The following is a 24,698-nucleotide window of genomic DNA, read 5'->3' as shown; positions in this document are numbered from 1 at the left end:
CACCAAACTATAAGCCGCAGATATATACGTTATGAAATTAGTTATTTAGACAGAAATATTTTGTACATGTTTATTTACATATCTAAATTGTTTCCAACCGGTGCCTGTTACACGGCAGTAAAAGGGCTGATCAAACAAAACAAAAGTCATCGTCATGGACCCACTAGCTGCAGAAACTAGCTCTCCAATCAGCTAAACAGACTTAATAACTCCACGGTGACGTTTTGGTGAATTTACGAAACTGAAACAATACAAAAAGAATGCCATTGTAAGTTAATAATACTAACACAGACACTCGTAAACGTGTTAGCATATTAGCTAATGCTAGCAACACTAGCTTAAATACATTACCATAGCACATCCACATATGCATCAAAACACTCCTACAAACCACACATGGGACTGTTTAGTAAGTAAGAATTGTTTTAATTATACTGTAAAACTTACTAACATTGCTTGGCGTGGCGAAGAATCCTTACTGGTAAAAACGCTATGGACGATTAGAAGATGGAACGGCACTTGTACTTAAGATTAAAGATTAAAGTACCAATGATTGTCACACACACACTAGATGTGGTGAAATTTGTCCTCTGCATTTGTCCCATCCCCTTGGGGAGCAGTGGGCAGCAGCGGCGCCGCGCCCGGGAATCATTTTGGTGATTTAACCCCCAACTCCAACCCTTTGTTGCTGAGTGCCAAGCAGGGAGGTTATGGGTCCCATTTTTATAGTCTTTGGTATGACTCGGCTGGGATTTGAACTCCAACCTACCGATCTCAGGGCGGACACTCTAACCACTAGGCCACTGAGATTCCGGTTCAAACCTTTAAACTGCAGTAAACACTTGCAGCCATTCACCCGGCAGCACTTACAGTGAGTGAACTCGTCCATAAGATGGCGCCATAGCACATACGATACACCATTTCAGTGTATTTGCATGTGTTTAATGAAAACTATTTACATTATGGAAATCAGCAAAGAAAAAATCCATAAATTAGCTGCACCTTTTTAGAAACCGCAGGGTTTAAAGCATAGGAAAAAAGTAGCGGCTTATAGTTTTGAATTTTATATTTTATAGGTGTTGTTGGCCGCCTCTTGCTAGCAGTATGTCACTATTTAAGATGCACAAAAAAGAGAAAGACGTGTTCTTGTCTCACATAGGAATTGTGAATAATGGGCAAAATTCCCCCGAAAAGTATAGTTCCCCTTTAAATGGGATTTTTCAGCATTGATGAGCTTTCCTGATTTTGTCTGTATTTGGGGAGGGCGGCTCGCAGAAGCAAAGGGGATGTTTTAGCTGCAAGGGCGGAGGGTTCGGGGATATTTAACCAATCAGAAGCAGAGACTTTGCTACACTTGTGATAACAGAGGCAGATATCCTCCCCACCCAGGAAAATGTTTCAGGACATCTTGTTGCCATGGCAACATCGAGATGAGGCCCCTCTTTAGCTTTAAATAAGCCTTCACTCTAAGTCCGACGCCACAAAAATTGCCAAACAGCACTGGGATTTTTGCAGGAGATTAGTGTATTCCAAAAACACCTCTTTAAGTATGTGTGTGTGTGTGTGTGTGTGTGTGTCTGTGTTCAGACAAAAAGAGGCAGTCGGCATGGCGACTGACAGCATGCTAATAGCAGACACGTCGAGCCGAGCATTGATATTCAAAACCTGAGGGGTCCCGCTTGGGAAACGATTGTGCATCTATGCATGCGTGGGCGGCAGAGGCTCAGGCGGTAGAGCAGGTCAAACGACACTCCTCCCATCCCAGTCACTGCTGATGTTTCCTTGAGCAAACACTTACCTTGCCTCCAATGCACCCCCCACCCCCCCTCCTCGCTAGTGTATGAATGTGAACGAATGCTTGGCGGCACAAAGTGGAAGCCACTCTTCCGTCAGTCCACCCTGGTTTCAAAACCAGGGTGGACTGACTATTCAACAATTGCGCTTCTTTCACCGAAAAGGTCAGGTTTTCTCAATCAGCAGGTTTTAACGACGGCAGAGGTTTTATTTTTCTTTGGCAGTGCGGTAGACATTAAAAGTGAGGGATGGATGCATGGATGTATACACTATATTGCCAAAAGTATTTGGCCACCCATCCAAATGATCAGAATCAGGTGTCCTAATCACTTTGCCCGGCCACAAGTGTATAAAATCAAGCACTTAGGCATGGAGACTGTTTCTACAAGCATTTGTGAAAGAATGGGCCGCTCTCAGGAGCTCAGTGATCATAGGATGCCACCTGTGCAACAAATCCAGTCGTGAAATTTCCTCGCTCCTAAATATTCCAAAGTCAACTTTCGGCTTTATTATGAAAAAATGGAAGAGTTTGGGAACAACAGCAACTCAGCCACCAAGTGGTAGGCCACGTAAATTGATAGAGAGGTGAGCGGATGCTGAAGCGCACAGTGCAAAGAGGTGGCCGACTTTCTGCACAGTCGGTTGTTACAGAGCTCCAAACTTCATGTGACCTTCCAATTAGCCCACGTACAGTACGCAGAGAGCTTCATGGAATGTGTTTCCATGGCCGATCAGCTGCATCTAAGCCATACATCACCAAGTCCAATGCAAAGCGTGGGATGCAGTGGTGTAAAGCACGTCGCCACTGGACTCTAGAGCAGTGGCGACGCGTTCTCTGGAGTGATGAATCACGATTTTCCATCTGGCAATCTGATGGACGAGTCTGGGTTTGGAAGTTGCCAGGAGAACGGTACATTTGCCAAGTGTGAAATTTGGTGGAGGAGGAATTATGGTGTTGGGTGGTATTTCAGGAGCTGGGTTCAATTCAGTTTCAATGAAAGGAACTTTGAATGCTCCAGGATACCAAAACATTTTGGACAATTTCATGCTCCCAAACTTGTGGGAACAGTTTGGAGCGGGCCCCTTCCTCTTCCAACATGACTGTGCACCAGTGCACAAAGCAAAGTCCATAAAGACATGGATGACAGAGTCTGGTGTGGATGAACTTGACTGGCCTGCACAGAGTCCTGACCTGAACCCGATAGAAATACCTTTGGGATGAATTAGAACGGAGACTGAGAGCCAGGCCTTCTCGACCAACATCAGTGTGTGACCTCACCAATGCACTTTTGGAAGAATGGTGGAAAATTCCTATGAACACACTCCGCAACCTTGTGGACAGCCTTCCCAGAAGACTTGAAGCTGTAATAGCTGCAAAAGATAGACCGACATCATATTGAACCCTATGGGTTAGAAATGGGATGGCACTTCAAGTTCATATGTGAGTCAAGGCAGGTGGCCAAATACTTTTGGCAATATAGTGTATATATACATATGTACTGTATATATTGGTAAATGCATGTATTTACATGCTTAACAATGCATGTGATCAAGTACTATGATTTTGACAGAGTCCTTTCGTCTGTTTCTTTATCTTAAGATCGATTTCTTGTTTTCTTTTTTTCTCTCTATTTGACATGTACAAAGTGAATGTGGAAATTGTAGGCATAATAAGCTTTAAACTTCAGCCTATAGGTTTTTGGTCAGGAAATGTAAACCGATACTTTTATTTATTTTATCTGCTATGCACTTGAAGTGTACGGTTTACATGAACTGATGACCAAATAAAAACCACTGAATTGAATTGAATTGTGCTGTCTTCGTCTCGGAACGCGTTAGTCTCATGCTGAAGGAATCTGTGTGCGAGAAAGTTTCCTCGAGGTTTGCAGTTCTACTGAAGCCATCCTAGGTCCTTCATTGCGCGCCCACCCAGCGACATTGATGGTGCAGCTGGGTCTGCTGACACATTCGGAGCGTGTGGCGGCCACTATGGACCGGGGGCGCGCGTAGCGCTCGTCACCAAGTTGGGGATAAATTAATTATATTCGCCAGCAGTGCTGCCTCTGTGATGGACCAGTGACATTTGCACACGCGCCACACACCGGCACCACTCATTGAATCATGACGGCGCGACACAATAACTATTCTATTACAGGCTGCAACCCTGTTGAAGTGACTGCAGACAAAAGCAACTCAATGGACCTTAAAATGAGAGCTTTTAACAGCAGATTGAAGCTACATTGCCTTGTTAATTGGCCATCTACTTTAGAGGGCGGTGATTCCACAAACCTGTCATCCTTTTCAGTATAGCGCACACAGTGGTAAAAGCAGAGCAAGGCGGTGCAGTGTGCTGATTGGTGGAGGAAAGGAAAATTGTTGTCCATTGTTGACCTTTGTTTACACCGAACACTAGTTTTGGTTTTGACTAGGGATGTTCGGTAATATCGGACTGCCGATATTATCGACCGATAAATGCTTTAAGATGTACTATCGGAAATTATCGGTATTGGTTTCAAAATTATCGGTATCGGTTTCAAAAAGTAAAATGTATGACTTTTTAAAAAGCCGCTGTGTACACGGACGTAGGGAGAAGTACAGAGCGCCAATAAACCTTGAAAGGCACTGCCTTTGCGTGCCAGCCCAGTCACATAATATCTACGGCTTTTCACACACACAAGTGAATGCATGCATACTTGGTCAACAGCCATACAGGTCACACATGCATACTTGGTCAACAGCCATACAGGTCACACTGAGGTCACACTGAGGATGACCGTATAAACAACTTTAACATTGTTACAAATATGCGCCACACTGTGAACCCACACCAAACAAGAATGACAAACACATTTCGGGAGATCATCCGCACCGTAACACAACATAAACACAACAGAACAAATACCCAGAACCCCTTGCAGCACTAACTCTTCCGGGACGCTACAATATACTCCCCCCTCTACCCCCTACACGCCCCCCCCCCCTTCTCTGCCCACCTCAACCTCCTCATGCTCTCTCAGGGAGAGCATGTCCCAAATTCCAAGCTGCTGTTTTGAGGCATGTTAAAAAAAATAATGCACTTTGTGACTTCAATAATAAATATGGCAGTGCCATGTTGGCATTTTTTTCCATAACTTGAGTTGATTTATTTTGGAAAACCTTGTTATATTGTTTAATGCATCCAGTGAGGCATCACAACAAAATTAGGCATAATAATGTGTTAATTCCATGACTGTATATATCGGTATCGGATTTATATCGGAATCGGTAATTAAGAGTTGGACAATATCGGAATATCGGATATCGGCAAAAAAGCCATTATCGGACATCTCTAGTTTTGACCTTTCTTTATCAAAAGCCGACTGTCCATCGGTAACACAGTACTGTAGGCGCTAAGGTGCATAATGGCGGCTCATGGCGTGACCCCAGGATACAGAGGCGGGAGGCGACGTGCTATGGAATCAAATTTTAATGACGATCATAATGTCTGGCTTCTACGATTAAATGAGAGTGACCGTCAGCGATATTAACATTTAAAAAGCAATCTTTGCAGCAATAACTAATCAAACACTTTCACAACCAGGGGGCGAACAAAAGACGGTGGATTTAGGTGAGAGTGAAACAGATGGTTAAAGTAGTTTGGCTGGTCGCCAGCAGATCCCGAATATACTATGAAGTCAGTGCCCTCCCCTCCACAGGCACACATTTTGACCCCGAAACACACCCGCACACCTCGCCATTCTATAGGCCAGGGGTGTCCAAACTTTTTCCACTGAGGGCCGCAAACGGAAAAATTAAAGCATGTGGGGGCCATTTTGATATTTTTCATTTTCAAACCATAACAAAATATATGGATTTTTTGTATTTATTTTACCTTTAGGGGTCCCGGGGACCATAAAGGGTCTCAGTTATTAAAATGTTAAAAATAAGTCTAATTTGTATTATTATTTTTTAGTTAACGCTTACAGTAAATCTCTATATCAGCTTTAAAAAAAAAAAGTTTTTATGGCTTTTCTGTCAAAAACAACTTTGTTTTTTATAGTAAAACTGAAATATGCAGTATTTAGTAATTAGAGCCCTAAAATATAAATAATGCAGGACACCATTGATTTTAATTATTTAATATTTTTGAGTCATCACAGTGAAAAGATAAATAAAATACCACTAACTATATTTGGGATCCAAAAGGTGCCCCACTCATAAAGTGATACATTTTTATTAGTTTTGTTTTTTTTACTTTCATCACTTAAGTTACGAGATCAACTTCAGATATATCTGTCGATTTTACGTTTGAACAATTATTTTGTTTGTTTTATGCTCTTTTGTCAAAGAAAACTTTGTTTTTATATGGCAACTACACAATATATGCAATATTTACCACATAAAACATTTTAAAGTGAAAAATTTGAAGTAATTGGAGCTTTGAAAATAATTATTTAGAACATGGATTTTTTGTCATAATTTTTTTTTGAGCAGTGGCAAAAAAAGAAAAAGAAAGAAAGACAAAAGAAAAAAAACAGCCTGCATGGCAGCTTTGTGTCAACATTGCAACTTTTTCTCGTTAGATTTCACCTCATTCCACTTTTTTTAATGTTCATTTTTATTTTTTGCAATAGCATTTCCAGAATGTGTGGCGGGCCGGTAAACAATTAGCTGCGGGCCGCAAATGGCCCCCGGGCCGCACTTTGGACAACCCTGCTATAGGCACCCTCCCACTCCCACAGCCGGAAATGCTCACATCCAAACAAATCGAGTTGCGGCGACCCCATCAAGCACTGACAACATTTCCCTTTTTTCCTCAGCCGCCATCATTGAGACAAAACGTGAAGCAAGCAATCTAAATAAAGTTGTGGTTACGGAGCACGCAAAACCCTGACAAACAGCCACAAAAGCAAGGAAAAGCCGTGTAACACAGTGGTAAAAATGCCCCCGTGCCAACTTTTTTGCAATGTGCTGCCATCAAATTCTAAGTTCATGATTTGCCAAAAAAGATTTTGTTTCTCAGTTCGAACATTAAATATCTTGTCTTTGCAGTCTATTCAATTGAATATAAGTTGAAAAGGATTTGCAAATCATTGTATTCTGTTTTTATTTACCATTTACACAACGTGCCAACTTCACTGGTTTTGAGTTTTGTAGCTCAGTTTACTACATTTTCCAAGTAGCTTGCACATCACTGACTATAAGGCACCCCCGATAGTACTGTACTACAAAAGATCAATACAGTTGCCACAGGCAGGAAGGTGACACGGCAAAATAAACTTGATAACATCTCAGCAGGTCCGCTCCGCTACATCTTTCACTTCCCTGAAACTTGCCTGCACGAAAATGAAGACACAAGGGACACAATCACCTACAGCACTATTTATGCGCCGAGAACATGCATAATATAATGAAGAAAAACTCATCCAAAAGAAGGGAAAAAAAAAAATCTCTGGCCCTGTTTCGGGTCTCCAGTAATATGTTCCAATTTTTAATCTACGAAATGCACAGCGGCAATAAAGAGGCGCACGAGGACCTGGGGGACAAAGCAGGCATGTGTAAAGAGACTAGACGCTTCATTCGGAGGCGGAGCGGGGAATCACATCCCCAGTTCTGCTCTTCTGTGACTAAAGTTTCCAATGTGGGAAGACAAGCAGCACAAATGTGTTTGGCCCATTTAACTGTTGTCACTCCCCAGCAGACAACACCTTATGACTTGCAAACACACCCACACACACACACATCATACGGTCTTAATGCTCCATAACAATAGTTACAAAGTACATTTCCTTTCAAATGACAGTGCCATGACATGTTCAGTTACTTCTTAAAACAAACTGTGCAGAGATTTGTTCCAATTAATTATGAAATCTATTCATCAAATAATTTGATTCGAGCACTGTGTGGGAGTTGGCAGAGCGCATTTGCTGTTTTTCCAGGGCTCCGATTTGCTGATTAACAGAACCAATGATAGAATAGAATATTTATTTTTTTATATTTATTGTCATCTAAAATCAAGTCAAATGGATTTTGTACAGACAGAGAAATAATCGGGGGGAAAATCAAATAAAAGGTTAAAAGGTAATTTGTATTAGATTGAGGGGAATAAGTATTTGATCCCCTACAAACCAGCTAGGGTTCTGACCCCCACAGACCAGTTACATGTCCATGAAGTACACAACTTAGTCCTGTCCCTTTAAGAAAGTACTTCTAATCTCATCTCATTATGTGAATAAAATACACACAAACACTTTCTTTATTCAAACCACTACACAACCATGGACAGGATTATAGACCTGCGCAAGACTGAAATGACCTACAAGAACGGGGGTCAGCAACCCGCGGCTCTAGAGCCACAAGCGGCTCTTTAGCGGCGTCCTGATGGCTCCGAGGATCTTTTTAAAAAATGTATGGAAATGGGAAAAAAATGGGGAGAAAAATATGTTTTTTGTTGCAATATGGTTTCTGCAGGAGGACAAACATGACACAAACCTTCCTAATTGTTAGAAAGCCCACTGTTTAATATGTCTGTGTTTATGCTTCACTGATGAGAGTATTTGGCGAGCGCCGTTTTGTCCTACTAATTTCAGCGGCCCTTGAACTCACCGTTATGTGGACTGTGACGCAACAGTTTGCTTACATGTATAACTTTCTCCGACGCTGCCACAGAAAGACCTGTTTTATGCAACTCCTTCTTTGTCTCATTTTGTCCACCAAATGTTTTATACTGTGCGTGAATGCACAAAGGTGAGCTTTGTTGATGTTATTGACTTGTTGGAGTGCTAATCAGGCATATTTGGTCACTACATGACTGCAAGCTAATCGATGCTAACATGCTATTTAAGCTAGCTGTATGTACATATTGCATCATTATGCCTCATTTTGTAGGTATATTTAATTTCCTTTACTTATGTCCTCTGTGTATTTAGTTTATTTTTCCATGTTTCATGACACATTATCTGTATGTAATATTGGCTGCATTTGTGTGCCATGTTGTTCCATACCACAGAAAACTTTACCCAGCTTGAAAAGATTGTAATAAGTCCATTAGAAGAAGACAGCCTGCTGTTTCCTTTAACTTGGACACACACATCTATACCTTAGGCCATTATAAGACAGTCATTTCCAGGAGTTATCTCACCCTCTGAGAAGTTTTACTAACGTTTTCCAATGTTGTAAAAATGTGCAGAATAAATATTATATTTCAACATTTCTGTCAACGAAGATTTGCGCCAGCCTGCGACACAGTCATTTTGATAGTAGGCTAATATAGCTAATTAGCTACTTACATCTGTGTTACCATCATTATAACACTTATAAGTCTTTTAATTTTTTGCGGCTCCAGACAGATTACTTTTTTGTGTTTGTGTTCCAATATGGCTCTTTCAACATTTTGGGTTGCCAACCCCTGTACTAGACCATCAGAATCTTGGCAAGAAAGCAAGCACTATTTTGTTCACAGTTGAACCGATACTTGAATCGATTCCAGTACTCAACAGTATTTTTCGGCGTTTTTCTGTTTAGTTTGGTAATAAATGTTAATATAATAATATTATAATAAGATAACAAAAACTTATTTTAAAGTAACTTTTAAAGATGAGCTGATTACGGTAACTGTGTTGTCCAGTTGTTCTATCTTGTTTTCTGATTACATTTGAGTCTCAATTGCAATGCAGTCGCATTTCCAAGACATTACATGGCAGTATGTTGGAAGTACCAGGAAGCGTAATGTGTTATGTTGCGCCCTTCGTAGTGTTTATACTGTAAGCATTGTGCTTAATACACACAAGCTGTTTGATTGTAACATTAATTTCAGTTGTAGTTTTCATTAACCAAATTTTGAGGTGTTGAAATCGCCATGTAAAATCGCTAATGCTAATAGTAGCATGTCTATGGCAAATCCAATGTAAATTAGCATCAAGTTAGCCCATTTTGTAAGAGTGTTTTCGGTCAAGCAGACTTGCTTTGTTGGTGTTAAAAGAGGGAGCCTCGAGTGCTGCTTGAGTGATATTTTCCTGAGGCTGTGTTTAGTCGGGAACCTGACGTGAAGTCAGGTACAACAAATGTATTGAACTATGGCACCGTTTGATTTCACGTGTATTGATACCCGGTAGTACCGACAAAATTCGGTCAGTGCCTGTAAAAGCACCGATCGCATGTTAAGTGAATAATATTAATCCTGTTTAAGTTAGTTTTAATAGTGTTGTTTTAGGAAGGCCTGTATAACTGTCAAGGAGGAACCACAAGCTATACTATTAACGAGCCATTCATCAACAGAGGATACTGTGACTGGAAGTCCCTTGGGATCAGGACCAGGATTAGAGCAGTGCTGCCCACACGGACTAGGCCAGCTGGGGAGTAACGTGACACCTGAGGCTTGAAGGCTCAAAGGTTTTGGCTGCAGAAACAGATGGAGAGCGAAGAGCAGGCTGATATCCAAAACCGTGCACATGCGACTGTGGAATGGACAGAAAGATCATTTTGACCTACACGACATCAGAGAGTAACCGTGACTTAAATGTTTTGCAGTCACTTGACTTCTCTGCTTGTTAACAGCCAGAAGAGGGCAGCGGTACTACAGCCCATCGAGTTTGTTGCCTAAACGGAATAAACGGGGAAGCAGAAGAACATGGAGGGATCTATTTGATGACATTGAATGCCCAGTGAGTGAGAGGTCCATCAGTGTGGACTGTGGTGACATCCTGACCCTCCGTGTCAGGGGGGGGGTCTTTCCACAAGGACAACCTGTCAACGTGTCAGCCCCATAAAACATCGGACGACAGCAGCGTCAAGAAGAAGACAAACGATGCAGAGACAGAATGACAGGAGCAGCTTGGTCAGATGTTTGCAGGTCTCCAGAGGAAAAATTGGCCAAAACTCTTCTTGTGAGATATGGGTATTGTTCACTGGTGATTGCTCCAAGACTGAAAGAGGGAAACAATTTCCCCCAAAATGTCCCAAAATTATTGGTAAATATGTACTAGAAGGTGTTCAACTTATGGTCAGAATCAGCTACTTATCGCAGGTCACTGACGCAGCTTTCTTTTCATTCCCTCCAGTAGCATCAAAGGGAATTAAACAGTGTCAAAACTCAACATCCGAAGACTTCAACGGGAAAGCACAGAGTGGGTTGTTCCACTGTAGCAAAACTCAGTCATTGTATAAATGCTCATGTTTTGTCCCGTCCTTTGGACAATCAGGGTCTCTGGGGTTCTATGGAGCAGTTGGCTGGCCACAGCTGGTTATGATTGGATGATCTGTCGGAATAGTTTTTTACCGACGGTGAAATGGGAAAATCAGCTATCTTGAAATGTAAGCCATGGCCAGAGCACTTTTTCAAGTTTCATTCCGTTGTTCCAAATTGATATGGCGACATTTCCTTGGTTAAAAACGACTAGGACAAATCTAGCATCTTTTTCTGATGTTATTAGAGACTACACTCATGTTTGTATTATCTAATAACAACAATAACAATAATTGTACCCACTCGACATCCATTGGAGACGATCAAACTGGAAGGGGGGTCTCTTCATCTGCGATCTTTTCTCGAATGTTTCTTCTTTTTCCCAAGCTGTGGTTTTTTGCATTTTTCCTTGCCCAGATGCGTTTGTACACAGAGACATGGTTCGCACACGAAGGTATATTTGGCTCCAATCGAAAAGGTTGTCAATCGAAAAGTTTGCAAGTCGAGGTTCCACTGGATGTACGTTGTCATTGTATCTGCTGGATTTCAAAATTGTGCTTTCTTACCCTAAGAACACAAACTGCTGAGATAGTGAAAGAGGAGACTACTGCCACCTGTTGGTAGGGAGGATTACTTCCCACTACACAGTGTTAGTTAGTGTTGTGTTCACCTTCAGAGGGAGGCAACACAAAGTGACGCAAATTGTCCTAAAGTCAACTTGAGACTCACACGCAGCGCAGAAAGTAGGAGAGGAAGCAAAAACTGAACAGGGTATATTATAAAGTGTCAATCACTAAGCTTATAAAGTAGCACATCTACAGAGTCTAATTTCCACAGCTTTTGTCTTTCTGTCCTGACAGTCACCTCAGCTTTGCCTTCAAGCTGTGATTAATCACCCAACCTTCAACTTTTATTTCTTTTTTTATTCTTTCACCGGTAAAGAATCCTTTTAAAAAAAACATTTATTTCAGCTCCTGCAGATGAAACGACAGCGACGGCGGCGCGGTAAGCGGTTCTCGACGGGAAGAATTTCATCCGTCACACACGTTGTTCAGTTGGATATGAATCACACACACGCACACACACACGGGCACGCACGCACGCACGCACGCACGCGCACACACACACGCACACACACACACACAGTAAATATTTGAGAGAGCTTTAGGACGATGATCATCAATCATTGTCTGGCAGACGTCTTATTGCTGAGAAGTCTTAACGGAAGCGACGTCTTTTTACTACAACACAATTTCAAAAATACACACAGAACTCTGCAAAAGCTTTTGTTGTAGTTATATTTTTTCCCAGTCTGTCATTTGTTAGTCTGTTTTTCTATGTCAATAGCACATTGCAAAACAGAAAATAGTAGGACCATACACTTACATACAGGATTACATATAAAAGGGCTAAAATTATTGATTAAATTGATGATGAAAAAAACCTGTGATCCATATTCTGTTGCTTCAATTAATCGTTTAATGAGTGTAAGTAATACAAATTAATAGAATTGACCAGCATACACGTACATACTTTGCGCAAGGCTGCTGCAATATAGCGCACATGAAAGCAGTGGTGTGCGGGTGCCGTGATCTGTGTGGCGGCAAACAGCAGGGAGTGGTTTTTTTTTAATTCAATTTTAATCAATGCACACATGTTAAAAGTGCAATTTCAATATTTATCATGGGCATTTAGTAGAACAAAATAAACAAGATTATGGCAAGCAGAAAAATCATTGTTTATTCCAACTATTTTCCCTAAAATACCGTATTTCCTTGAATTGGCGCAGGGAATATAGTATTCGCACGTCTAGAATTACTGCCGGGTCAAACTCGTTTCTCAAAATAATTAACGCATGCTTGGCCTTATCGCCGGTTCATTATTGACGCCGGATCAAATTCGTTTCGCAAAATATTAATTTTATTATCGCATGTCTATAATTTTCGCCGGGTCAAACTCGTTTCGCAAAATATTTAGCATATGGCTAGAACTTCCACCGAGTCAAATTCGTTACGTCACGAGTGACGCTTTATCTGTCCTCATTTTCAAAATGGAGGAAGCTGCTTTCAGTAGTTTGCAATCGCACAAAGGAAAAAAGATAAAGAGCTACCGGTATTCAGTAGGATTTAAGGTCCAAGCTATTGAATACCGGTACAGTATGCTAAAAAGAACAGTAAGCAGCTATGTTTTATTAATATACCGTAGCTGCGTGTGTCAAATACTGTATGAGTCATGAAATGACTCCCGCCTCCTGGTGGTAGAGGGCGCTGCCACGCTAGTGATCCTTCTTGCAACTTCCGGTACTGCAGAAGAAGTGAACACACGTAGCAAGACTTTTTTTTTTTTTCCTCAGCCTGAACTTTTAACAAGGAGGATTACATACCGGTATCTAAAATAAAACAGTTTTCTAAACTGGACTTTCAATCGAAGCAGGAGGTAATAATTAAAGAAATATCTCCATCAAGACAGAGAGACTTTTAAAACTGAAGAAAGAAAATAAGGAAGACTTCTATAAACAAGTTATCGATGCTTTTGGTCAGAAGGAGCTGCAAATGGACTCCATTTATAAGTACAGGTAAGACCATAATAACGTTTTTTTTTATTAAATGTGCTTTTCATGATGGTATATGCTTACATCACACTCAAAGCGCACGCCTAAATTTACCGCATTCCTTTTGGTAAACGCCGGAGTGAGAAGAGGTTTTAAAATAATTACCGCATGCACGGCCATCCCGCCGGTTTCCGGTAAACGCCGGAGTGACAGGAGGTTTTAAATTAATTAGCGCCCCTGCGGCTATTCAAGGAAATACGGTACGCATTTTTGTGTGGTGTTCGGGTCTGTGGGACCCGTTTTCATTTTTTATTAAAACAAAAATTATACAATTAATACATTTTTCAAACTGAGATTCACTGACTTTGGCTCATTTTCTGTGAAGAACATATATCAGAATACATATTGAATGACCACACACCATACACCCCCCCTACACATTTCTATTACATATAAGATGTCCGGGTCCACTGGACCCGGGGCTAATAGAAGTGTGGAAATTGATGTTCTGTGTACGACACGCACACACACACACGCACGCACGCACGCACACACACACAGCAGGCTTAGACAGGAGGAGGACAGAGTGTAGGTACACAGAACATCAGAGGGTCAAATGTGCGAGAAAATGAGAGCAGAACAAACAATGTTGCAACCTTGTATGGGAACCGCAGGTGCAGAAACACAAAAGAAGAATCCCTGTGGGATGCAGCAACTGGCAGAGAAATTTTCCGTGCAACGTTCATATTGTTGTTACTCAGCCAGCGTTTGTGGGTCTGATGGACCCGTTGCATTTTGAGGCTTTTAATGCCTCACAATCAAACACTTTTATGTTAAAATACTGAACAGATGTTTACCTTATCCCAATAAACATCTGTTCAGTATTTTAACATAAAAGTGTTTGATTGTGAGGCATTAAAAACCACAAAATGCAACGGGTCCATCAGACCCACAAACGCTGGCTGAGTAACAACAATATGAACATTACACAAGGGTTAAGTGTTTTATACTAAAGCTGGGCCGATAAAACGATGAAGGCTGCAGCTATCAATTATTTTAGTAATTGAGTAATCTACCAATTAATTTATTCAATTAATTAAACCTCAATGCATCTTTTAGCGAAAATAGTTGAAATAAACAATGATTTTTCTAATGACCTTTATTATTTCTCCTTAGAAATGCACTTAACTTTGAAATTGCACTTTTATAACTGGAGCGTCACAAACTATTACTTGCGATTGAAAAGAAAACCGTAAACCTGGTAATGCATTATAAATAAAGAACCAAACTAAACAAAAAGTATGCTAAATTGAGTGACAATGTATTTTACAGTTTAAGAAATACATATTTTAAATGGTAACAATTGGATGTGTGGTGTTTAATTTTTGGATAAACAACTGGTTAGCATTAACCTTACAAACTGTACATGCTAAAATGTCCTCACCTGTATTTGAATTAAACATTCAGGTCAAACATATAAGATGTTTGTGAGCTACATAAATAGACTTTTACCTCGTTTCTACTCGTTAACTGCTCTAAAATATGCAGGATGATTTCTGGTAATGTGCTGCATAACTGAAGTAGTGCTATTCTGAAATGTCAGCTCCGTTTGATAGTGCAAATATTTCACCACAATGTCTGTCTTTTTCACTTTGAAATGATCGCAAAGCCTCTCTCATCTTCCGTCCTTGCTCTTTCCACTCGTTTTTCTGCACTCCGCCAGTCCCCCCACCCCACACACACACACACACACACACACACACACACACACACACACACACACACACACACACACACACACACACACACAAATGTAGGCCACATCATTAAATCACCAATAGGTGCTCTGCTTTCATGTGCAGTCTTACTGAAACAAAGTCTGCAAGTTTTACCCAAACGAATCCTCGGAGCAACAAAATACAAATCAATGTTTTTTTTCCCTAATCTAATTAGGGATGTGAGGATAAACGGTATAATGACAAACTTCCCACGGTTAGTTTTTTACGGTTTAAAAATAAAATGATGGTAAAACATTGATTGATAACACTTTGATAAAGTCATGGCCGGTGACACTGCTCATCTACTGGAGAAGCAAGCGAGCGCGAGCTATCTTAGATGCTAACATGAAAACAAGAAACACTAACGTCTCTCCCCATTAAAAGACGACAATCCTCACTCTAAACTTGGATAAACACATTATTGTCCGAGCAACTAATATATTCAATTGTGTGCATTGAACCTACAGGCTGTGCTCTCTTACACAGAGAGCTCAATTGATACTCGAAGCAATATGACGACAGGAAGTCACATAAACCGGACGTAACCCACTCAGCACACCTTTTTTTTCTTCATCTTTAAAAAAAAAAAAACTTTTACAAATTAAAACGAAGGAAGATGAACAACTTCAAAACCCTCCATCAACGTTTTATATACACACTGCAAGTCTACATATAATATAGTAACACACCTTCATAACAGTATGTAATATGTACAATATTTATCGTATTTTGGTCTTTTTAATCATTGCCAGAACTAATTCCTCGGCACATTTATTTCCGTTTCCATAGCAGCGCACTTCCGACTTCTGGCAACAAATGTGTGTGCCTACTTCCGGAAACAAAGGCACGTGTGTCTTCTAATCATGGCAGATTTAGTAACAAACAACGACGACGACTATTTTTGGACAAACAAGGATTCACAACCTTGTATATTTTTAATCTAAATATATGGAGGATGAACTGCTGCTTCCAGAAGCCAGCACAAAGGAAGAGTAAATCGTTGGAGTAGACGGAACCTGAGAGAGAGAGGTGAAAGTGACTCGAAGCTGCAAAATTAGGAATTTGAAGCCAAGCTATTTTGACATAAATGGAGTGCTTACCCAAATAACCCGAAAAAAATGTCCCTGACCAGCTGAACCAAACAGACTACTGTCCATCGAGTGAATCACACTTTATATTACTCATGATACACGTAGCACGTCATGTGTGTATCATGCATACGCTGTCTGGCTGGCTGTGTACAAACAAAACATGAAATGATACTTTGTAGACATTGTAATATGATTTTTCATGTTTTTCACTCAGTACAGATTGGTGTTCTATCGCATTTTGTTGTGCATTACAAACTCAAATGCGTTTCATGCTGACGTAGAAGCTATCTTATCTCTTGCCGTGGTTATAAATAAATAAATAAATGGGTTATACTTGTATAGCGCTTTCCTACCTTCAAGGTACTCAAAGCGCTTTGACAGTATTTCCACATTCACCCATTCACACACACATTCACACACTGATGGCGGGAGCTGCCATGCAAGGCGCTAACCAGCAGCCATCAGGAGCAAGGGTGAAGTGTCTTGCCCAAGGACACAACGGTTAGCTTTTGTTGGCTCTTAAAATAATGTCGCTACAGCTTGGTTATTATACAGGTTACGGAATGTAAACTAAGTATTGTTGACGGTTTTTAAATGCATTTTTAAAGCGATTTAGATTGTTCCTGTTAGCTGCATTGTTAGCCACCAAGAACGAGCCATTTTTTATATGTTAAACTGCAAAAAAAGAAAAAAAAGAAAAATACTTTTGTTTTCTTGTCTTTCGTAATAATTATGATCGTTTATCATATTTTCAAAAAACAAAACTTGGTTATAAGTGTGTTTGAGCACAATATCGTGATAATATTGATAACCGTGATATGAAATTTCCATATCGTTACATTCCCATGAATTGTTGCAGTTCTAAGTGTTGTGTCACATTCTGTCTTTGATACAATAATCCTATCGTAAATATTAAAAAAAGGATTGTTCACACCCTTAAAAAAAAATCAGCGGAGAATCAAATAATTTTCCCCACTGTACAATGAAACACGTATTAAGGGCATGTAACTGGATCTGTGTCATGACCTTTGACCAATGTCACTCTCTCAGTGCACGTTCTGGTTTACCTAAATCTCTACGCACACACACACACACACGCACACACACACACACACCACACACACACACACACACACACACACACACACTGTGTATGTTAGTTTGCAGGGAAAATGAGAAAATGATGAATGGAGAAGAGTAAACACTCTTAACAACATTTACAAAGCGCACGCAAACACACGTACACACAAACACACACACACACACACACACGTCCCCTGTTAAGCTCACCTGGAGCCTCCCGCTCTAGGCTGACCCTGCCGGTTTATGCTGGATTAGTGGACCAAGCGTCAGAGTCTGGCCGAGGACTACTTTCATTCCGACGTGCTGGATTCGAGCAAGGAATGGGGGCGGAGTCAGACCTCTGGCAGGTGATGTAATGATTAACCGCCGCTGAGCGATACGACCACGCTTGCGAGTCGACCTGGATTTTGCCACTGTTAAACACAACTCTAAATACAAAACCCAAAACCAGTGAAGCTTGCACGTTGTGTAAATCGTAAATAAAAACAGAATACAATGATTTGCTAATCCTTTTCAACTTATATTCAATTGAATAGACTTAATGTTCAAACTGGTAAATGTTATTTTTTGCAAATATTAGCTCATTTGGAATTTGATGCCTGCAACATGTTTCGAAAAAGCTGGCACAAGTGGCAAAAAAGACTGAGAAAGTTGAGGAATGCTCATCAAACACTTATTTGGAACATCCCACAGGTGAACAGGCTAACGGGGAACAGGCGGGTGCCATGATTGGGTATAAAAGCAGCTTCCATGAAATGCTCAGTCATTCACAAACAAGGATGGAGCAAGGGTCACCACTTTGTGAACAAATGCTTGAGCAAATTGTCGAACAGTTTAAAAACAACATTTCTCAACGAGCTATTGCAAGGAATTTAGTGATTTCACCATCTACGCAATATCATCAAAAGGTTCAGAGAGTCTGGAAAAATCACTGCACGTAAGCGGCAATGCCCATGACCTTCGATCCCTCAGACGGTACTGCATCAAAAAGCGACAACAGTGTGTAAAGGATATCACCACATGGGCTCAGGAACACTTCAGAAAACCGCTGTCAGTAACTACAATTCGTCGCTACATCTGTAAGTGCAAGTTAAAACGGTACTATGCAAAGCCAAAGCCATTTATCAACAACACCCAGAAACGCTGCCAGATTTGCTGGGCCTGAGCTCATCTAAGATGGACTGATGCAAAGTGGAAAAGTGTTCTGTGGTCTGACGAGCCTACATTTCCAATTGTTTTTGGAAACTGTGGACGTGGTGTCCTCCGGACCATACAGGAAAATAACCATCGGGACTGTTCTAGGCGCAAAGTTCAAAAGCCAGCATCTCTGTTTTGCAATGTGTTGCCGTGTGTTTGCCGACCCCCGTCTTAGACACATGTAATAAAGGTGTTCGTGAAATTCTCTAGAGTGTTTTGCTGCTAAATTAAACACAACATTAGCACCGCATAAAACATGTCGCTACCGGTCCAACATTTACTAAAAAATAATGTCAAAAAAAAGAACTTAAAGCCTTGTCCGGCTGTTAACTGACGTATACTATTCATGTTTAAATACATTTTACTGCAAATATATATCGGTTATCAACGTCCTTGACTAGTAATAATCGATATCGGTATCAGCCCTGCAAAAATCATACCTGTGGATCTCTAATACACACTACTGGACCACATGCATGCATAGGGTTGTACGGTATAACAGTACTAATAAAGTACCGCGGTACTACGGAATTAAAAACGGCACTATACTGCCTCTGAAAAATACCAGTACTATTTTTTTTTTTTTATGGACATTACAGAATGGATGCATTTTGGCTTAAAAAATAAAGATAAAGGTGAAGATATAACACTGAAACGCCCTCAGGAAGAGGTGCTTTAAGACATGGCTAGCTAGCTAGCGGCTCACATCCGTCCGCAGTCGGCAGTGTTTTAGCTACTTCTAAATCACCAATCCTCGCCTCCATGGCAACAAATAAAGTATGTTTCTTACAAGTATCATCCCTGCAGGATGAGGAATAGCTAAACATGCCACATTACACACCGTAGGAGGATACAATAGCTAACCGCTAACAGCAAGCTTATGCTCCTGAATGTAAACAAATGGGTGGATCTATACATACATCGACTGTAACGATACCAATTACAAGTATATAGTCGATACTACAAATATTCAAAACAGCACTTTTCTTCTTTCCATCAGCACGACAACTTAAACAGTAGTTTACGTTGTACGATTCAGTATCGATTCTCATTTTTCAAAAATCTATTTTTTTTGTTTTGTTTTTTTAAATTAATCAATCCAACAAAACAATACACAGCAATACCATAACAATGCAATCCAATTCCAAAACCAAACCCGACCCAGCAACACTCAGAACTGCAATAAACAGAGCAATTGAGAGGAGACACAAAGACGACACAGAACAAACCAAAAGTAGTGAAACAAAAATGAATATTATCAACAACAGTATCAATATTATTAACAATTTCAACATAGCAGTGATTAAAAATCCCTCATTGACATTATCATTAAACATTTATAAAAAATAAATAAAAAATAAAAATAAAAATGAACAATAGTGTCACAGTGGCTTACACTTGCATCGCATCTCATAAGCTTGACCACACACTGTGTCCAATATTTTCACAAAGATAAAATAAGTCATATTATTGGTTCATTTAATAGTTAAAACAAATTGACATTATTGCAATCAGTTGATAAAACATTGTCCTTTACAATTATAAAAGCTTTTTACAAAAATCTACTACTCTGCTTGCATGTCAGCAGACTGGGGTAGATCCTGCTGAAATCCTATGTATTGAATGAATAGAGAATTGTTTTGAATCGGAAAAATATCGTTTTTGCATCGAGAATCGCGTTGAATCGGAAAAATCGATTTATAATCGAATCGTGACCCCAAGAATCAACATTGAATCGAATCGTGGGACACCCAAAGATTCGCAGCCCCATTAAACAGTTTTGCCAGCACGCCGCCTATTAATGTGGAAATAAGTGAAGGTCGGTGGGAAACTCCTATGAGGGCATTCTATCTGAGATGAGGATTTAAAAACAAGGTGAGGAAATTGTCAAGTAGAGCACGGCGACAGCGAGGACAGAAGCATTTTAATAAAAGGAGAGGTGTTCTGTGAGTAAGTCATCCCTGCATGGTGCGCGTGTCAGACGGTCCCTGAATGCAGCCAAATGTCAGACGCGCAAGGGGATAACGCTACAGGTGGAGCATTCACAGGGTGACTCAGCCCTCGTGAGAGACTGCAGTAGGAGGAATTTTCTTTTCCTTTTTTTTTTTGAGGCTCCCAGCAACGGGAGGACTGCAGGCCGCTCTGACATGAGCCGGCTGATATGACGGGTCGCCGACCTGCCCGGTGGCCGTGGCTATGAGTCAATTCCCTTTGCCCCCCCGCAGCAAAGACCACGACGACTAACGCCGCCTCCACTACGAGCGCAAGGCCGCGACAAGGCCGACTTTATGCAAATACCGAGCATGAGCGCTCGCTCGGACGCATTTAGATCGCCGTACTTGTACGAATCTCAAAAGGGCAAGTTTGAAATAAAGACATTGCAGGTGAAAGTGTCCTTGTGTGCACATTGCATTAGGTGCAAAATAATAACAGCAAATATGTCAGCTATTCTTCTAGGACTCTTATTTAGTTTTTTTTTCTTATTTTGCAATCAGACAGGATGTCTCATCTTATTCTGAAGGTCAAAAATGCTTGGTGTTTCTGGCAGGGATATGAAAACGTAAACAAAAGTATCGTTTGGCTACTAAGGCAGGGCAAGAAAACGATATCAATACATATCGCAATAGACATGTAATCGATATCAATTAAAAACGCGGTCAATGAAACTTTAGATTTTTTTTTTTTTGTTCTTCTTCGTCTGAAGAAACCGGAACTTGCAAAGCAAGGATAGTTGCATGAACAAAGGCTCTCGCTTTCTGGTAACCGAGCAACGCAGAAAGTGATCACTGATCAGTGGGAGCACAGCCAATCAGGTAACAGTATCAACTTTCAAGTTTGGTTGCACCACTTTGTTGTCACGCGATTTATTCTTTGCATGGAGTGAGAAGAGAAAGTCAAAATGAAGAAACTGTGGATAAAAGAGGAAACGTCACCTGAACAGTATGGCAGTTTTTTGGGTGTTTTAAAAAGGACCGTAGTCAGACCAACATGGTCTGTAAATGATGCAAGGCGCTCATCTCCACCTTAGCCGCGCTCACCATTTAGAGCACAGCTGGAACTTCCTGGCACTAAACCTGCAGAAAACAGTTCTTCTCAGGTTTCTCTATGTTTACATTTTCACACTGCACTATTTTCTTACACTTTATTAAACAGTTCTTACATATTCTTTATTTTTGTACCTTCATTTTAAGAGCTTACAATTTTGTTTACATTGTTTGTTTACATTGTGAAGTATCATTTCATGTTTTGTTTGTACACAGCTAGCCAGACAGCGTATGCATGATACACACATGTGCTACGTGTATCATGAGTAATATAAAGTGTGATTCACTCGATGGACAGTAGTCTGTTTGGGTCAGCTGGTAAGGGATGTTTTTTCCGGTTTATTTGGGTAAGCACTCCATTTATGTCAAACATTGCTTGGCTCCAAATTCCTAATTTTGCAGCTTCGAGTCATTTTCACCTCTCTCTCTCAGCTTCCGTCTGCTCCAACGTCTCACTGTTCCTTCGTGCTGGCTTCATCCTCCATATATTCAGATTCAAAAATATAAGGTTGTGTATCCTCGTTTGTCCAAAAATAGTCGTCTTCGTTGTTATTTTCCATAGCTCATAAAAATATCAATAATTATCGATTTAATATAAAACACTTAAATCGTGATGCATTTTCCCTAAGCTAACGTTTGCCTAGTGTCATAGTGCTGCTGCTACTAGTGAATCGATATTGTAGAACGTCAAAATATTAGATCCATGATATATCAAATTGATTATTTTACCCGGCCGTACAATGCATATCCAATACATGCTATCAAGATCAAAAGAAAGTGTGTTGAATGTAGATTAAAATCCTCATAGGTCCTCTTTAACCTAGAATTTTGTTGCACAGCATTTTGAATCCATTAATACAATCAAGCGCTGCCTGTAATTCTTAATCAGAGTGCTGCACCTGTCCACAGGTAGTTGGAGCAAACGGCTGCAGCTCTCTCATGTTTGATCGGTGCAAGTCTTCTCCAAACTGCAAGATGTTCAAATTGGATGTTTTGGATCATTGCCCTGTCGGGTGACCGTAGACCTGCGACTAAGCTTCCTGACTGAAAACCTTGTCGAACATAAGCGAGTCTCCTCCATGTTTCACAGTAGTGTTCTTTCATCCGACTACTCTGTAAACTTAGAGCCACTGAGTTAGCAAAAAGCACTGGATTTGTGTCTCAGAAACTTTGTAACTGGTCAATAAAAAAAATGTCATATTGAAATATTTGTTACATGATCACTTTGAACAATTTTAAGTTATTTGTGTGACAATTGTGGGCTAGGGCTGGACGATTATGGCAAAAATAATATTAGGGATTCTTTTGATTGATATTGAAAGCACTATTAATACCATGATTTGTCATTCATTTGAAAACATGAGTATTTGTTGTACCACCAAAACGCAACCAAAACTACAAATGACAAAAACAACGGATATAAATTACTAACGAATAAACAACAAGTAAAATAATGACAGCCACAAGAAGAAATGAAAATAAGAGCAATAGCCATCCATTTTCTACCGCTTGTCCCAACAATAAAATTGATAAATTACGTTTTTTAGTTTTGTTAAATTCAGTTTTTACCTTTTACACCTATTTTACATAATAAATTAATATATAAAGCTGAATAGGTGGGTTGCAATCATGTGACACAGGGGCACATCCGGGTACTTCTGGGTTTCAGACAATGGCGTAAGCCCCATTAGGCTAATTTTTAAAATTTACCTGAATCAGTGCAGATTTCGGCTTAGAGGCACATATTAAAACGATCATAAAAAAAATATTTAAAATGGGATGGAGTGGATTTCTATACTCAAGAAAAATGTTTAAAAAAAGGATTTAAACCATTCAGCATCACCAAGACATTATTGCTTGCACTTAATTGGACACTCATAAGGATTTAGAAAAGAAAACATCATGTCTTTACATCTGAGGGGTCCACAAATTAAACATGAATCCGTGAAAGACAAAGTTGGACTTATTCGTGCATCGCTAAGTAACGTATTTGATTGACATAACGAGTGCGGTGCTGCTGTGATTGTGACACTAATGAGAAAAAGGATGAGGTGTTTGCAGTTGATTTCCTGCTACAAATAATAGTCTCATCTGCAATTCATGTCTGCAGTTGTTTTTATGGTGTAAAGTTCATATTTTGTCATTATTTGGCTTTAGATGTCCCTGTTGTTCAGCAATGTTTGCTAGTGATATCAATATTCAGTATATGTTGAGTCTACCAGAGATGTATTCGTCTAGCTTATTAATACTATTAAGGACATTTTGTTGATGCTAACAAATATCACCAAAGACGCTATAATGTGATCATCCGTGTCGAATGAAGCACTTGGCTTTCCTGCACAACCACAACTAAGCTTTTAGTTTCTGTTATTAAAATCGAGAAAGAAAATATGGTGGATTGGACCAATAATCACAGTATTTATTACTTAGACTCAACATGACGCTAGTTTATTTGCACAAGCAGGTCTTTGTAGTTATATTTCGGCATAGCAACCACAAAAGAACAAAAACTAAATGCAATCTCTTGTCCTTTTTTACGTTTTGTTCTGCTCTCAAACGTAACGAATACAGTAGAGAATAAACTATCACATCACAGAAAGTTTTTCAAACAAATCAAATGTTCACGCAAACATTTTACAAAGTCATCCCTGCAGACACGAGCATGGTCCGATTGTATTCCACAAGATAATGAAAGTGATATTTTTAAGAGCCATTTCCTTCGACGCACTTTCGTTTTTCCCTGACTTTATTACATTTATGAACCACTTCTTTCGGGACTCTATGAAAGCTCTTTCCTATCTCTCTATTTGAACGACTGGAACACCCAAGAACAGAACAGAAATATGACATTTTCTGCTCAAACTCTACACTCACTCTCACTTGTTTTAATGCTAAACTCAAGCTGCTTGACCATCGTGTGACTTAACCCTCCAATAAAATTCCCCGAAAAAACAAACCCATTATTACTTAAATACTTTGATCACGGCGCTACTTCTC

The 24,698-nt window shown here is 40.1% G+C and overlaps 1 protein-coding gene across 9 annotated transcripts in view; it reads right to left on the bottom strand.

Moving 5' to 3' along the window:
• The window catches only part of LOC133646902 (pleckstrin homology domain-containing family A member 7-like), a 264,138-nt gene that overhangs the window by 161,137 nt on the left and 78,303 nt on the right, over nt 1–24,698 (bottom strand). The window contains exon 1 of one of the 9 annotated variants that reach the window (XM_062042818.1): nt 17,668–17,729. The exons of the other annotated variants lie outside the window; for them this stretch is intronic. The gene's annotated coding sequence lies outside the window, so the exon portion shown is untranslated. Of the gene's footprint in view, nt 1–17,667; nt 17,730–24,698 lie in introns of those variants that run through there. 9 annotated transcript variants of the gene reach the window in all.

The sequence above is a fragment of the Entelurus aequoreus genome, linkage group LG03 (genome assembly GCF_033978785.1).
Source record: "Entelurus aequoreus isolate RoL-2023_Sb linkage group LG03, RoL_Eaeq_v1.1, whole genome shotgun sequence".
Classification (NCBI taxonomy): Eukaryota; Metazoa; Chordata; class Actinopteri; order Syngnathiformes; family Syngnathidae; genus Entelurus; species Entelurus aequoreus.
Note: the sequence above shows the minus strand (reverse complement) of the source record. Positions and strands in the feature narration are given on the sequence as shown.